General features: G+C 43.9%; 1 protein-coding gene across 1 annotated transcript in view; it reads left to right on the forward strand.

The window, feature by feature from the left end:
• The window catches only part of PDK3 (pyruvate dehydrogenase kinase 3), an 83,204-nt gene that overhangs the window by 22,365 nt on the left and 43,107 nt on the right, over positions 1 to 17,732 (forward strand). The gene's annotated exons all lie outside the window — the stretch shown is intronic.

The following is a 17,732-nucleotide window of genomic DNA, read 5'->3' on the forward strand; positions in this document are numbered from 1 at the left end:
ACAAAATAGTTAATAAATAACATTTTCCCACATGTATACTTTACATCAGCCCAATTTTGGAAACAAAATTTTTTTTTGCTAGGAAGTTATAAGGGTTAAAATTTGACCAGCGATTTCTCATTTTTACAACGAAATTTACAAAACCATTTTTTTTTAGGGACCACCTCACATTTGAAGTCAGTTTACGGGGTCTATATGGCTGAAAATACCCAAAAGTGACACCATTCTAAAAACTGCACCCCTCAAGGTGCACAAAACCACATTCAAGAAGTTTATTAACCCTTCAGGTGCTTCACAGCAGCAGAAGCAACATGGAAGGAAAAAATGAACATTTAACTTTTTAGTCACAAAAATTATCTTTTAGCAACAATTTTTTTGATTTCACAATGGTAAAAGGAGAAACTGAACCACGAAAGTTGTTGTCCAATTTGTCCTGAGTACGCTGATACCTCATATGTAGGGGTAAACCACTGTTTGGGCGCACGGCAGGGCTTGGAAGGGAAGGAGCGCCATTTGACTTTTTGAATGAAAAATTGGCTCCACTCTTTAGCGGACACCATGTCACGTTTGGAGAGCCCCCGTGTGCCTAAAAATTGGAGCTCCCCCACAAGTGACCCCATTTTGGAAACTAGACACCCCAAGGAACATATCTAGATGCATAGTGAGCACTTTGAACCCCCAGGTGCTTTACGAATTGATCCGTAAAAATGAAAAAGTACTTTTTTTTCACAAAAAAATTCTTTTAGCCTCGTTTTTTTCATTTTCACATGGGCAGCAGGATAAAATGGATCCTAAAATTTGTTGGGCAATTTCTCCTGAGTACACCTACTACTGTTTGGGCACATGGTAAGGCTCGGAAGGGAAGGAGTGCCATTTGACTTTTTGACTAAAAAATTATCTCCATTGTTAGCGGACACCATGTCGCGTTTGGAGAGCCCCTGTGTGCCTAAACATTGGAGCTCCCCCACAAGTGACCCCATTTTGGAAACTAGACCCCCAAGGAACTTATCTAGATGCATATTGAGCACTTTAAACCCCCAGCTGCTTCACAGAAGTTTATAACGCAGAGCCATGAAAATAAAAAATAACTTTTCTTTCCTCAAAAATGATTTTTTAGCCTGGAATTTCCTATTTTGCCAAGGGTATTAGGAGAAATTGGACCCCAAATGTTGTTGTCCAGTTTGTCCTGAGTACGCTGATACCCCATATGTGGGGATAAACCACTGTTTGGGCGCACGGCAGGGCTCGGAAGGGAAGGCACGCCATTTGGCTTTTTAAATGGAAAATTAGCTCCAATCATTAGCGGACACCATGTCACGTTTGGAGAGCCCTTGTGTGCCTAAACATTGGAGATCCCCCACAAATGACCCCATTTTGGAAACTAGACCCCCAAAGGAACTAATCTACATGTGTGGTGAGGACTTTGAACCCCCAAGTGCTTCTCCGAAGTTTATAACGCAGAGCCATGAAAATAAAATAAAAAATTATTTTCTCAAAAATGATCTTTTAGCCTGCAATTTTTTATTTTCCCAAGGGTAACAGGAGAAATTTGACCCCAAAAGTTGTTGTCCAGTTTCTCCTGAGTACGCTGATACCCCATGTGTGGGGGTAAACCACTGTTTGGGCACACGTCGGGGCTGAGAAGTGAAGTAGTGACTTTTGAAATGCAGACTTTGATGGAATGGTCTGCCGGTGTCACGTTGCGTTTGCAGAGCCCCTGGTGTGCCTAAACAGTAGAAACCCCCCACAAGTGACCCCATTTTAGAAACTAGACCCCCCAAGGAACTTATCTAGATATGTGGTGAGCACTTTAAACCCCCAAGTGCTTCACAGACGTTTACCTAGCAGAGCCATGAAAATAAAAAATCATTTTTCTTTCCTCAAAAATGATGTTTTAGCAAGCATTTTTTTTATTTTCACAAGGGTAACTGGAGAAATTGGACCCCAGTAATTGTTGCGCAGTTTGTCCTGAGTATGCTGGTACCCCATATGTGGGGGTAAACCACTGTTTGGGCACACGTCGGGGCTCGGAAGTGAGGGAGCACCATTTGACTTTTTGAATACATGATTGGCTGGAATCAATGGTGGCGCCATGTTGCGTTTGGAGACCCCTGATGTGCCTAAACAGTGGAAACCCCTCAATTCTAACTCCAACACTAACCCCAACACACCCCAAACCCTAATCCCAACTGTAGCCATAACCCTAATCACAACCCTAACCGCAACACACCCCTAACCACAACCCTAACCCCAACACACCCCTAACCCTAACCACAACCCTAATTCCAACCCAACCCTAACCCTAAGGCTATGTGCCTACGTTGCGGATTCGTGTGAGATTTTTCAGCATCATTTTTGAAAAATCCGCGGGTAAAAGGCACTGCGTTTTATCTGCGGATTTACCGTGGATTTCCAGTGTTTTTTGTGCGGATTTCACCTGCGGATTCCTATTGAGGAACAGGTGTAAAACGCCGCGGAATCCGCACAAAAAATTGACATGCTGCGGAAAATACAACGCAGTGTTTCCGTGTGGTATTTTCCGCACCATGGGTACAGCGGATTTGGTTTTCCATAGGTATACTTGGTACTGTAAAACTGATGGAACACTGCTGCAAATCCGCAGCGTGTGCACATACCATTAGAATTAGGCTATGTGCACACGCTGCGGAAAACGCTGCGGATCCGCAGCAGTTTCCCATGAGTTTACAGTTCAATGTAAACCTATGGAAAACAAAAATCGCTGCACACATGCTGCAGAAAAACTGCACGGAAACACAGCGGTTTACATTTCGCAGCATGTCGCTTCTTTCTGCGGATTCCACAGCGATTTTACAACTGCTCCAATAGAAAATCGTAGTTGTAAAACTGCAGTGAAATGCGCAGAAAAACCGCGGTAAATCTGCCATAAATCCGCAGTGGTTTAGCACTGCGGATTTATCAAAAGCCGCAGCGGAAAAATCCGCAGAGGATCGGAATACGTGTGCACATACCGAAACCCTAACCCTAACCCTAACCCTAGTTCTTACCCCAACCTTAGTGGAAGAAAAAAAAAATCTTTATTTTATTATTGTCCCTACCTATGGGGGTGACAAAGGGGGGGGGGGGTCATTCAGTATTTTTTTTATTTTGATCACTGCGATAGGTTTTATCGCAGTGATCAAAATGCACTTGAAACGAATCTGCCGGCCGGCAGATTCGGCGGGCGCACTACGCATGTGCCCGCCATTTTGGAAGATGGCGGCGCCCAGGAAAGAAGACGGACGGACCACGGGAGGCTCGGTAAGTATGATGGGGTGGGGGGAGCACGGGGGGGGGGGGTGGATCGGAGCACGGGGGGGTGCATTGCAGCATCGGGAGGTGGATCGGAGTGCAGGGGGGGTGGATCGGAGTGCAGGGGGGGTGGTTGGAGCACGGGGGGGTGATTGGAGCACGGGGGGAGCGGACAGGAGGACGGGGGGGAGCGGACAGGAGGACGGAGGGGAGCGGAGCAGTGTAAAGGACAGATCGGAGGGCTGGGGGCGATCGGTGGGGTGGGGGCACATCAGTGTTTCCAGCCATGGCCGATGATATTGCAGCATCGGCCATGGCTGGATTGTAATATTTCACCAGTTATAATAGGTGAAATATTACAAATCGCTCTGATTGGCAGTTTCACTTTCAACAGCCAATCAGAGCGATCGTAGCCACGGTGGGGGGGGGGTGAAGCCACCCCCCCTGGGCTAAACTGCCACTCCCCCTGTCCCTGCAGATCGGGTGAAATGGGAGTTAACCCTTTCACCCGATCTGCAGGGACGCGATCATTCTGTGACACAGCATATGCGTCACAGGTCGGATTGGCACCGACTTTCATGACGCATACGCTGTGTCACAGGTCGGGAAGGGGTTAAATACCATGTAACAATTTTTATCAGCCTTTGTGCACACCTAAAAAGCTGCCGTTTACAATAACGGCAAAATAAATGAGATTTCTGAATTCTCATGCACGCTCCACTCATTTTTTATTTTCCTTGCGGATTTGAATTGGATTGACATCTGCAGCGTGTCGAGTCAAGTGAATGGCGAAAAAGGCGTTAACGTGTATATTTTATGCAGCATTTTTCCAGTAAAGAGGATGCATTTTTGGTACATAAATTTCTGCTGCAAATACTCAACATGTGCATATAGTCCAAGGCTACATTCACACATCTGAGTTTTACCATATGAGAGAACTGGACGGATTTGACCCCTTACTCCCCCAACCCACCTTCGGCAACCACAACCTTAGCCTACTCCGATGTTATCCTAGTTGTATTTGTTTCTTCTTTTTGTCATCTGTTTTTTTTCCACAGAAGTAAATTGTCTGAACTGTTTTATCCATTGACTCTGATCAGTTAAAACAGCTGAAACGAAGATGGATCACTGATGTACAAAGTCTGTTCTCCATTTTCCATTTGTTTTATGCGGATCCCAAAGACTTTAATGGCCAGGTCTGATCCGCCAAACGTAGGAGAACAGAACAAGCTCTGGATCTTCCGGACCAGAGACACGGAACTGTCTGTAAAATGGATGTGTGTATGGATCAATGAAAGTGTATGGGACTACACTGTGTGCAGAATTATTAGGCAAGTTGTATTTTAGAGGATTATTTTTATTATTGATCAACAACTATGTTCTCAATCAACCCAAAAGACTGATAAATATCAAAGCTTAATATTTTTGGAAGTTGGAGTGGTTTTTTTTGTGTTTTTTTTTTTTTTTAGATTTGGCTATCTTAGGAGGATATCTGTTTGTGCAGGTAACTATTACTGTGCAGAATTATTAGGCAACTAAATAAAAACCAAATATATTGCCATCTCACTTGTTTATTTTCACCAGGTAAACCAATATAACTGCACAAAATTTACAAATAAACATTTCTGACATGCAAAAACAAAACCCCCAAAAATTAGTGACCAATATAGCCACCTTTCTTTATGAGGACACTCAACAGCCTTCCATCCATAGATTCTGTCAGTTGCTTGATCAGTTTACGATCAACATCGCGTGCGGCAGCCACCACAGCCTCCCAGACACTATTCCGAGAGGTGTACTGTTTTCCATCCCTGTGGATCTCACATTTTATGAGGGACCACAGGTTCTCTATGGGGCTCAGATCAGGTGAACAAGGGGGCCATGTCATTATTTTTTCTTCTTTGAGACCTTTACTGGCCAGCCACGCTGTGGAGTAGTTGGCATGTGATGGAGCTTTGTCCTGCATGAAAATCATGATTTTCTTGAACGATATCGACTTCTTCCTGTACCACTGCTTGAAGAAGTTGACTTCCAGAAACTGGCAATAGGTCTGGGAGTTGAGCTTCCCTCCATCCTCAACCTGAAAAGGTCCAAGTTCATCTTTGATGATACCAGCCCATACCAGTACCCCACCTACACCTTGCTGGCGTCTGAGTCGGAGTGGAGCTCTCTGCCCTTTACTGATCCAGCCTCTGGCCCATCAAGAGTCACTCTCATTTCATCAGTCCATAAAACCTTTGAAAAGTCAGTCTTAAGATATTTCTTAGCCCAGTCTTGACGTTTTATCTTATGGTTCTTGTTCAAAGGTGGTCGTTTTTCAGCCTGCCTTCCTTACCTTGGCCATGGCCCTGAGTATCGCACACCTTGTGCTTTTTGTTACTCCAGTAACGTTGCAGCTCTGAAATATGGCAAAACTGGTGGCAAATGGCATCTTGGCAGCTTCACGCTTGATGTTCCTCAATTCATGGGTAGTTATTTTGCGCCTTTTTTGCCCAACACTCTTCTTGCGATCCTGTTGGCTATTTGCCATGAAACGCTTGATTGTTCGGTGATCACGCTTCAAAAGTTTGGCAATTTCAAGACTGCTGCATCCCTCTGCAAGACATCTCACAATTTTGGACTTTTCAGAACCCGTCAAATCTCTCTTATGACCCATTTTGCCAAAGGAAAGGAAGTTGCCTAATAATTACGCACACCTTATATAGGGTTTTGATGTCATTAGACAACACCCCTCCTCATTACAGAGATGCACATCACCTGATTTACTTAATTGGTAGTTGGCTCTCAAGCCTGAACAGCTTGGAGTAGGACAGCATGTCTAAAAAGTATCATGTGATCAAAATACAACTTGCCTAATAATTCTGCACACAGTTTATATGGTGGTCAAGAAAAAAATGGACATCTGAACGCTGCCTACAATATAGGACTTTTCATATGGTTGTCTCCATATAAAATCATAACCATATGGAGGTGCATTAATAACTCGGAGGTTGTATGGTGCGGTGTTGGTGCCACGTGCTTTTATTGGCGCACTATTTCATTTTAGCTTCAATAAACTTTTTAGAGTTGGTAAAACAAATGAAATATTCCGGTCTCTGTGCATCTGTGATAAGAGGGAAAATCATGAGAATAAATTGCAGAGAGGTGGTAATAAAACATGTTCTTGACTTTATTATTTTACGGTATTCCTAGGTAAAGCGGATAAACTACATGAAGTACTTAATGTAAGTCAATTGAAATGCATTTGAAAATGTTAGTGTAGTAAATAAGTAATCTCCCCAGGGTGCCATAGAGAATACATGCTTTAATCATAAAATGTATCCATGTATTTATAGATTGGGTGACAATTGACATCCTAGCCAGCCTAATTGATTCTTATCTGCAGTCAAATTGTGTTCCTGCTTCTGTGCCCGTACAAATTGCTAGTCGCAGCGTGGAGTGAGGTGGCCGCCGCTCATTGCTAGTCCAGATAAGCTGACAGCATGAAAAGTGTAGATTGTATACCGCCTGACCTCTGCACAAGGGCGTCTAACATACTAATCGCCGGGCAGACGCGCGCCAGTGCAAATAAATTAAGCTCTTTAACAGAATAGAAATCAGGTAAATGGTCTTTGCTCCTATTGAACATGTGATTGGTTTGGTCAAATATATATTTTTCAGATACTTAAGTGGCCACATAATAAGCTGAAATAATTGTGCTGCTCCGCAAGAAAAAAGCAAGTCACGGCAGCGGCTATTTATCTGTAAATTAAAGCCACCACACAGTGAAATGGTGCTTTCCTATAATCAGCACATTATCCACCACCCAGACACAACTCAATTTTATTTTTGTATCTTTTAATCCCTTTTGTATGGTTGCAATTAAAGAGCGTCTTTGAAGAGTTTTGGGCTTGTATGATATTTTACTTTTTTTTTTTTTTTTTTGACTGTTGCAAGCCAGATCTTGGCCTTTGTCACTAAGGGGCTCAGCGGTTATGGGGGTTTTACATTGAAGAGTTAATGGGGATTATATGTGCAAAGTATTGCTATTGTATATTAACTAGTGAAGTGAATATCTTGAATAAAGTATAGTCTTATTTAGAAAATCAGAGAAGAAAGCTGTCCAATGGAATAAAATTCTGTAACGCACCCATGGTGTCATTATGATCGCTGCACCCCTAGATGAATTTATTGAGAGGTTTAGTTTGTAAAATGGGGTCACGTATGGGGGTGTTCTGAAATTTTTTATATTTTTATTTTTACAGGCCACGTTATAAACGTCTGTGAAGCACCTGTGGGTTCAAGGTGCTCGCCACACATCTTGAGAAGTTCCCTAAGGGCTCATACTCTCATACTCGGATGAGTCTCGCATGTTAATACTCGGTGCTGCTGCCGGCACTCATATCGGAGCGTGCGGCCGCATAGCAATACATGCAGCCGCACACTCCGCTCCTGAGTGTCGGGTGCAGTGCCGGGCATTGCCGTGCGAGACTCATCCGAGTTTCGCGCAAGTGAGTATGAGCCCTAAGGGGTTTTGTTTCCAAAATGTGGTCTCTTGTGAGGGATTTCCACTTTTTAGGAACATCAGGAACTCTCTCTGCTAATGATTGCAGCAAATTTTACATAAAAAAAATCAAATGGTGCTCCTTCCCTTCCGAGCCCTGCCGTGCGCCCAAACAGTAGTTTTCCCCCACATATTGGCATACCCAGGAGAAATTGAACAACAAATTTTGGTGTCCATTTTTCCAGTTTTAGGTCTAAAGTACATTTTTTTTTTTTTTTGTGATAAGTTAAATCTTTTTGTTTTTTTTCTCCACATGCCATTAATTCCTATGAAGCACCTGAAGGGTTAATAAACTTCATGAATGTGGTTTTTAGCACCTTGAGGGGGTGCAGTTTTTAGAATGATGTCACTTTTGGCTATTTTCTGTCATATAGACCCCTCAAAGTCTATTTAAATTTGTTGTGGTCACTGAAAAAAACAATGTTTTGTAAATTTTGTTGGAAAATTGTGAAATTGCTGGTCATCTTTTAACTCTTGTAGCTTCCTAACAAAATAGAAACCTGCCAAAAATTGTGCTGATGTAAAGTAGACATGTGAGAATTAGTATGTGCAATATGACTCTGATTTCGGCCGGGATCACACTACAGTGAGATATGGCCGAGTCTCGCAGGTTAAAACCAAGCTCTGGCACCGGCACTCCGGAGCGGAGCGTGCGGCCACATAGCAATACATGGAGCTGCACGCTCCGCTCCAGAGTGCCGGTGCCAGAGCTTGGTTTTAACCTGCGAGACTCGGCCGTATCTCGCTGTAGTGTGACTCCGGCCTTAGGGACATGAAAATTGCTATATTTTTGCAAAATTCGATATTTTCGCAAATAGTGAAATAGTCATATTGAAAAAATTTTTACAATTATCATGAAGTGCAATATGTCACGAGAAAAGTCTCAGAATCAGTGAGTTATTATCCGAGTTATTACCATATAAAGTGACACTGGGCAGATTTCCAAAATAGTATGCTGACTTCCTCCAATATACAGGAGGAGCCCCCGCACAGCCTCCAATATACAGGAGGAGCCCCCGCACAGCCTCCAATATACAGGAGGAGCCCCCCACACAGCCTCCAATATACAGGAGCCCCCACACAGCCTCCAATATACAGGAGGAGCCCCCCACACAGCCTCCAATATACAGGAGGAGCCCCCACACAGCCTCCAATATACAGGAGGAGCCCCCACACAGCCTCCAATATACAGGAGGAGCCCCCACACAGCCTCCAATATACAGGAGGAGCCCCCACACAGCCTCCAATATACAGGAGGAGCCCCCCACACAGCCTCCAATATACAGGAGGAGCCCCCACACAGCCTCCAATATACAGGAGGAGCCCCCGCACAGCCTCCAATATACAGGAGGAGCCCCCACACAGCCTCCAATATACAGGAGGAGCCCCCCACACAGCCTCCAATATACAGGAGGAGCCCCCACACAGCCTCCAATATACAGGAGGAGCCCCCGCACAGCCTCCAATATACAGGAGGAGCCCCCGCACAGCCTCCAATATACAGGAGGAGCCCCGCACAGCCTCCAATATACAGAAGCCCCCGCACAGCCTCCAATATACAGGAGAAGCCCCCGCACAGCCTCCAATATACAGGAGAAGCCCCCTCACAGACTCCAATATACAGGAGAAGCCCCCGCACAGAATCCAATATACAGGAGAAGCCCCCGCACAGCCTCCAATATACAGGAGGAGCACCGCACACAGCCTCCAATATACAGGAGGAGCCCCCACGCAGCCTCTAATATACAGGAGGAGCCCCCCACACAGCCTCCCCACGTCCAGCATAAGAGCCCCGCAGCCTCCCCACGTCAAGCCAAACATCCTATGCACAGATGTAAAAAAGCAAAACAAACAAAAAAACACCGTTTCCCGGGTGCTCTGCCTTTGCTCTCTCCAATTCACTGGAGAAAGAGGCGGCATCCCCAGGATGCAGATGGCGGCTGCGGGAGGGTAAGGTGTGCCCGTAGGCCACTGTTTTCAGCCCCTCAGCTATATCGGTCCGTGGGCCAGATGGGAACAGCCAGAGGGCCGGATGTGGCCCGCAGGCCGCACTTTACCCAGATCTGGTCTAGAGTAATAAGACTACGTGTTCAGCTCCTTGTTGTGGGATGGCTTGCAAAGCTGGTGTAGGTCAGTATAGCTGTTATTTCCTGTACCCCAGCTGAGTAACATGCAGCGTAAGTATCAGTAATTTGGAAAAGCTGGTTTAAAACCGATTTAATTATATTCCCATTTATCCACACACGGACGTTTTGTCCCTCCACACCTTGTTGGCTTGCCTTCGCGCTTCATAGTTGTGAAACATTCATCCTTTTGGATTTTGTTCCACAACAAGCAGTTGGTGAAGGAGCCGATTGTGGATTACTGATTGGCTGAAGTTCATATCAGGTCATTTGTGTTGGCAGAGAATTGGGCAGTCTGCATCGCTTGTGGATATTGTTCTGCTCCCCATACAGCAGATTATCAGACAGCTCGCCAAGCAGATAGTATCTGTCTAATGAAATCATGATTGGTAATGTACTCGCATAATGTAGAATAATACAAGACCTAAAAGCGATGACCCAACTTTGGTGAAGATTTATAGCCGGTTGCAAAAAATGTTAAAAACTTTTAGTTTTAATTGGCCCTGAACTTTCAAACAACTTGATCTCATTTGCTATACAGGCCTCCCCCAGGTACAAGGTAGGTTTGTTTGTAACCTGAATTTGTACAACAGACCAAGCAATAAAATGCCTAAAACTTATAATCCCCTGAGTCACTCATTGCTGACCTCTTCAGGTACCTGCTGTCCGGTCCTCTTCTTTACGCCATCGCATTCTGCATCGTCAGCCTCTCCTTGCCTGGACTTGGCCAGAAGTCTTGGCCCAGTAGTGATGTTATAACACAGTGTCCTTTGAGGCATGGACATGGCCAGAAGTCTTGGCCCAGTAGTGATGTTATAACACAGTGTCCTTTGAGGCATGGACATGGCCAGAAGTCTTGGCCCAGTAGTGATGTTATAACACAGTGTCCTTCAAGGCATGGACATGGACATGACCAGAAGTCTTGGCCCAGTAGTGATGTTATAACACAGTGTCCTTTGAGGCATGGACATGGCCAGAAGTCTTGGCCCAGTAGTGATGTTATAACACAGTGTCCTTTGAGGCATGGACATGGCCAGAAGTATTGGCCCAGTAGTGATGTTATAACACAGTGTCCTTTGAGGCATGGACATGGCCAGAAGTATTGGCCCGGTAGTGATGTTATAACACAGTGTCCTTTGAGGCAAGGACATGGCCAGAAGTATTGGCCCGGTAGTGATGTTATAACACAGTGTCCTTTGAGGCATGGACATGGCCAGAAGTATTGGCCCAGTAGTGATGTTATAACACAGTGTCCTTCAAGGCATGGACATGGACATGACCAGAAGTCTTGGCCCAGTAGTGATGTTATAACACAGTGTCCTTTGAGGCATGGACATGGCCAGAAGTATTGGCCCAGTAGTGATGTTATAACACAGTGTCCTTTGAGGCATGGACATGGCCAGAAGTATTGGCCCAGTAGTGATGTTATAACACAGTGTCCTTTGAGGCATGGACATGGCCAGAAGTCTTGGCCCAGTAGTGATGTTATAACACAGTGTCCTTTGAGGCATGGACATGGCCAGAAGTCTTGGCCCAGTAGTGATGTTATAACACAGTGTCCTTTGAGGCATGGACATGGCCAGAAGTCTTGGCCCAGTAGTGATGTTATAACAGTGTCCTTTGAGGCATGGACATGGCCAGAAGTCTTGGCCCAGTAGTGATGTTATAACCGTGTCCTTTGAGGCATGGACATGGCCAGAAGTATTGGCCCAGTAGTGATGTTATAACAGTGTCCTTTGAGGCATGGACATGGCCAGAAGTATTGGCCCAGTAGTGATGTTATAACAGTGTCCTTTGAGGCATGGACATGGCCAGAAGTCTTGTCCTATACAGAAAAAGCCAGAAATGTGTTGCGCAATGTCGGAAAGACGTGAATGGAACGGCTGGCAGCAGGGCGGCTGGAGAGCTGAGCGCTTAGGTGAATTCCAGTAACTAGGAAATGTTTGAGTCAGATGATCGTAAGTCTGGGACTGCCTGCATGGTGATAAATGCACAATCTGCTTATAACTTTATTTAAAAAATATATACGGTATATTTGTTACCTTTCCCAGGAAAATCAATAATAAAGTGCCAACCAAGGTATCTCCTTGTCTAACTTGCTGTCTGCTGCCAGTTGTCAAGTGTAATCCACCTCTAGCAGTAGAGATGCGGTGACAGAATATGGGAAGTGTGGAGATGGGTCTTAGTCGTTCTGCTCCTGATCTCCTGTCTGTCACATTGCATACAGGTACAACAGGGAGATGAGCTTTTAGTTCAGGCCATTGGATTTGGGATACTTACTGGACGCATGAAGCAAAAGCAGCTTTAACTCTTTGTGTGATGGTGAGAGCAGCAAGTCCACGCGTTTTATTCTTGTTTTGGATCGAAATCTAATGTGCAATAACTGTTTTTTTTATAATGGGACCAAATGATATTCTTGTAAATCCTCCGTCTGCTGCTGCATAGATGGCCTCCCGCCACTTGCATTCTGTCTGCCCTACGTCTGACCTAAGTAGCTGTATATTTAGCCACTATATTCTAATTACAGCTGGAATTGCCCTTTATAAGATGCCCAAGTGATCTCTGTGTAATCGTTACTAGGATGTGGATCCCATGGATTCCTGTAGATCAGGAGATCTAGAGAACTGGCAGCTAATATCCTGTGCGGTGATGAATGCCCTTTAGAGATGCTGCGTAATGTCCCAAGTCTATTTCCAGCAGCAACCAAGAAAATTGTGTCTGCAAGCCAACTCCTTAACATTTCAGTGGCTATGAATAGATTAAAGGGACTCTGTCACCTGAATTTGGCGGGACTGGTTTTGGGTCATATGGGCGGAGTTTTCGGGTGTTTGATTCACCCTTTCCTTACCTGCTGGCTGCATGCTGGCTGCAATATTGGATTGAAGTTCATTCTCTGTCCTCCATAGTACACGCCTGTGCAAAGCAATCTTGCCTTGTGCAGGCGTGTACTATGGAGGACAGAGAATGAACTTCAATCCAATATTGCAGCCAGCGGGTAAGGAAAGGGTGAATCAAACACCCAAAAACTCCGCCCATATGACCCAAAACCAGTCCTGCCAAATTCAGGTGACAGGTTCCCTTTAAGGTTTCCACCAATATGGCGGACAGTGTTAATCAAATGGCAGAAAGTTTTGTGAGGCCGTAAAGCTGCAAACGATTAATTGTACCAGAGCTGGTACTTGTCTGGCACAGGACGTAGCTTCTATTTTCACTTCTAAGATGGGTTTGGCCCAGTTCTATCATGCAAGTAATTTTCACACAATGCTGAAAGTGGTCACTGTATACTGAGAGTTTCTTCTTATCTGCTGGTATACTTCCGTCTGCCTGGTCCTAGGAGCCGAAAAAGCCAAATCCATGGTAATGCAGAAATGCGCACAAGACGGCACAAGTAGCAGATGGAAGACATTGTGGGCCCCATTCATTATTTGCAATTTATTGAAGCCTCCTTGCAGCATGTCAGTTTGATCCAATGTTTGAATCCCACTCAGCTATGCAAGCTAATGAATGTGTGGGAAAACATCGGACTGCGCTCTGATGACATCTGAGCGCAGTTTGCTTTCCATGGACTTACACTGGAGAAATTAGAGATTTTTTTTCTCCATCTTCTTCTCATCCAATAGATTTGGAGCACACTACTGTATGCTCTCACAGTGATCAAACTCTGATCAGAGTGTCATTTGAATAATCAGCCTAATTCCTCTCGGTTGATAGAATCTATGGTCCTTTTCCCTGATGGGAATCTGTCAGTCTGTGGTCTGTTACCATAGTAATGCAAAGGTCTGCCTTATAGCTGTAAACTCAAAGCAATATACAATTTTTAATTATCTCTATTTGCATTTTTTTAACTTTAAATAGGAGAAGCAAAAATTAAATTAAAATATTTCCATAGCCTTTATGTTTTTGCCTAAGTTATCATGAAATATTCTTCACATGGTGAGCACCTGCATGGGGTCAGCCATGACCCCTTGTCCAAGCATCAAGGTGATGAACTCCGTCTGAGGAGAGTATTCTACACCTGATGTACCTGTCACAATCCTATATTCTAGAATACATTGTGGCATTACAAAGTGTGTGGCAGAAATGAAGCCATGGCATTTGTTGTCTTGCTGAGGGTTGGCAATTCATTTATAAATGGCTCCTGATAAGTGTTCCGCCTCATAAACCCGTTGGACATTACATTGTGGTTCTTTTGAAGGGTAAACATTTGATGAAACCTTTTGTAAAAGGTTTGTAGCCACGTTATAAGAATAACCTTTTCCGGCATAGTGAAAAAATGGGCCGAAAATAGAAGAGGACGCATTGATTAGAGAGGTTTATAAAATGATTGTAATGGTGCTTTCTCAGCAGCCGTGTTAATTAACTGTCCATTGTAGATGGCAATCTTTGTGGGTCTGAGGTACGGAAACGTCTGTACTCACAATTCAATGAAAAAAAATTGTAAAAGCTTTTAAGAAATTGCAGGTCATAGAGAACTGTGCTGCCATTCACCGCTGTAGAGCATCTTCTAATATCAGGTGGTATTACCAATATAATGGAAGAGAAATGGTAGTCATGGTCCACGTAGGAAGGAGCGAGCACACTGATCCTAAAGGACTGGTCACCATTCTGCTGACCCGCGGATGCCCTCCAGGATACAGCTTACAATATGGTGGGTATGTACAGAAAAATATATGAAGAGCATACATGTGTACTAATCTGTGGGACGGAGCCCCTCTCCAGCCATAACAAAGCTTTGAGCATGGTGACATCCAGCAAACTTCATCATCTTCTTTACCCTGACATCTGCTTTCAGGAAAAAGTCTGGATATCCTCATCAGGCAGACACCCCGATTCCAGTGGTGTACCACTTACTGGGCTGCTTGTTGCCATTGGGGTAAAATCCCTGTTTTATCTACTGCAGATCTACCAGTTCTCTGAACGCTGAGCTCTGTATAGCTCTTTCTCCCCCCCCCCCCCCCCACACACTGATTGGCAACTTTCTGTGTACACTGTGCATAGGCAGAAAGTTGTCAATCAGTGGTGGAGGGTGGGGTTATGAAGAGAGGTTAAAGTTAAAGAACGCAAAGGATGTTCGAAACGCGTAGCTGTGTCTACACTCATCATGGAAGCTGCATCATTTCCTCTCTTCGTTTCCACAAGTTGTTCCTTGCAGATCCATTGCCTCGTGGGACGCCAAGCTGGGGTGAGCTGGTTAATCCTTTCCTATTTTCAGGGTGGGGTTATACGGAATTCACGAATATGTAGGACCATGTGCTAGCAGGTTTATTAGTCCTATATTGATAAAACAGTGATTTTATAAAAAAAAATAATTATCAAACAGCCTAGTAAGTGGCACACCACTGGAATCGGAGTCTCTGTCTCTTCATTATTCTGTTATAAGATTAAGTGGCAAAAACCACCTGGTGACTGATTTCCCTATAAGCGTTGCCCTCATCTTAACCCATTTTGAGTGGCCTCAGGGTGGTGGGGAAGAAATAATTAAAACCCAACTACTGCTAAACAGGGTGGGCCATTTATATGGATATACCTAAATAAAATGGGAATGGGTGGTGATATCAACTTCCTGTTTGTGGCACATTAGTATATTTGAGGGGCAAAACCTTTCAGGATGGGTGGAGACCATGGTGGCCATTTTGAAGTCGGACATTTTGGATCCATCTTTATTTTTTCCAATGGGAAGAGGGTCATGTGACACATCAAACTTATTGAGAATTTCACAAGAAAAACAATGGTGTGCTTGGTTTTAACATACCTTTATTCTTTCATGAGTTATTTACAAGTTTATGACCACTTATAAAATGTGTTCAAGTGCTGCCCATTGTGTTGGATTGTCAATGCAACCCTCTTCTTCCACTCTTGACACACTGATGACAACACCGCAGAAGAAATGCTAGCACAGGCTCCCAGTATCCGTTGTTTCAGATGCTGGGGTCATCTGAAGGCAATTGTCTATGCCGTGAAGATACGAGATGTGCAGCATCTGAAACATATACAGATACTGGAAGCCTGTGCAGCTGATGCCTGGCTTCTTCATGTTCGATTTCTCTGAAGGTGGGGACAGTGACGCCATCGCTGATTGGGCATCGGCGTCGTGTCACAGCGCCGCACGAGAGTCCCGGGGAGAGCGAGGGCTGACACTGTGGGTGGTGAATATAGGCTTTATTGTATGAGAAGAAGTGGTACAAGCAGTGGACAACTTCTTTAAATGTTTGTCCTTTTAAAACAAATCCATAAGGCAGCAGAACATAATTTCTACTGCGGGTAATTAAAATCGTGATAAAAACAAAAAAATACTAGATCTGACCCCTAGCTTGGCCTCCTGACCGTGTTATATTTCGCACTGAGTATTCTTAGCATGTTGTAGAATAAACCCCTGATTATCAAAATAAAAGTGGATTTTGCCAACCTAGAGGAAATCCAGCCAGAAAAAGACGTGTTTAGTAAATACTTAACCTGAGACATTTTGTTCAATGGCCCACCGTAATGTCAGCTAATTAGTCTAATGTTGTAAGCAGTGGGCATTCAATAATGTAAGTGAATGTGGGGGAGTCGGTGTTTATACTCCGGACAGGGCAGCTATTAGAAGAGGACTCGTTGTGTAGGAACATTTACAAAAGGGAGGTGAATTCAGGTTACTTTTTGTTAATACATCACTCACCAAAGAGATATGTGTATATATATATATATATATATATATATATATATATATATATATATATATATATATATATATGATTTATTATGTCGCATAAAATCTAGACAATACACACATTGAATAAAATCTCATACAGTCACAGTTGACATGAAAAGATAGGTAAGAGGAAAAGAGTGAGACACACGTGGTGGCAAGGTGGAAAATAACAGGCACTGGGTCATTGCAAATTATCTAACATGATGCAGACCTATCCCCATCAACCCAGCAAGTGCTGCTCAGATAACATAATAAAGTGCTAACAGTGCAAATATACAGGTCTGCAGAGTATGTAATAAGAGACTCAAAGCAGACCTATATGTGTAGAAGCCCGTCCACGATGCCACAGAGACCCCAACGCACGTTTCGCTGCTCGCTTTCTCAAGAGGGAGGGATTATAATATTTTTTCATGTTTATTTTGCCGCTTTTACACAATAAAAGCTATTTTATGGAAAAATGAATTGTTTTGCATCCAATATTCTGAGAGCTATAGCTTTATGTATTTCTCCGCTGATGGCAGCTTGTTTTTGGGGGCGGACAAGATGATGTTTTCAGCTATACCTTCTGTATTTCCATTTGACCTTTTGATCATGTTTTACCCCCCCCCCCCTATTTTTTTGTTTTTGCGGTATGATGAAAAAACATATATAAATTTTTAAGTGTTCACTGAAGGGGTTAACTTGTATGATAGTTTTCTGGATTCGTTCATTCAGGATACCTATACCCAAAATGAGTAAGGATTAGAATAAATGGATTACAATTTATACAAAGTGGATGCTTTCCTGAAACGGAAAGTACTTGCAAGCAGCATAATACAAAGAATAGCAGGTTTACCCAGAATCCTTTGCAGTAGGCGGAGCTATGCAAATCATCTTTCCACCCCAGTCTATTCCACAGCGCTTGGAACCGCCAAGCGTGCAATGCTGCGGATTAGTTTCTAAATTTACACAGCCAACCAATTCCTACCTGTGGACACGTGTTTCGGGCTTTAGGCCCTGCCCAACTTGGGTCTCTCCCTAAGGTGGCTAGCATATATGTGTAATTTATACAAAATCATTCTGCTCCGTTTTCCATGCTGCCTGCAGATCACAGAGCATGTCCAAT

The sequence above is a fragment of the Ranitomeya imitator genome, chromosome 3 (genome assembly GCF_032444005.1).
Source record: "Ranitomeya imitator isolate aRanImi1 chromosome 3, aRanImi1.pri, whole genome shotgun sequence".
Taxonomy (NCBI): Eukaryota; Metazoa; Chordata; class Amphibia; order Anura; family Dendrobatidae; genus Ranitomeya; species Ranitomeya imitator.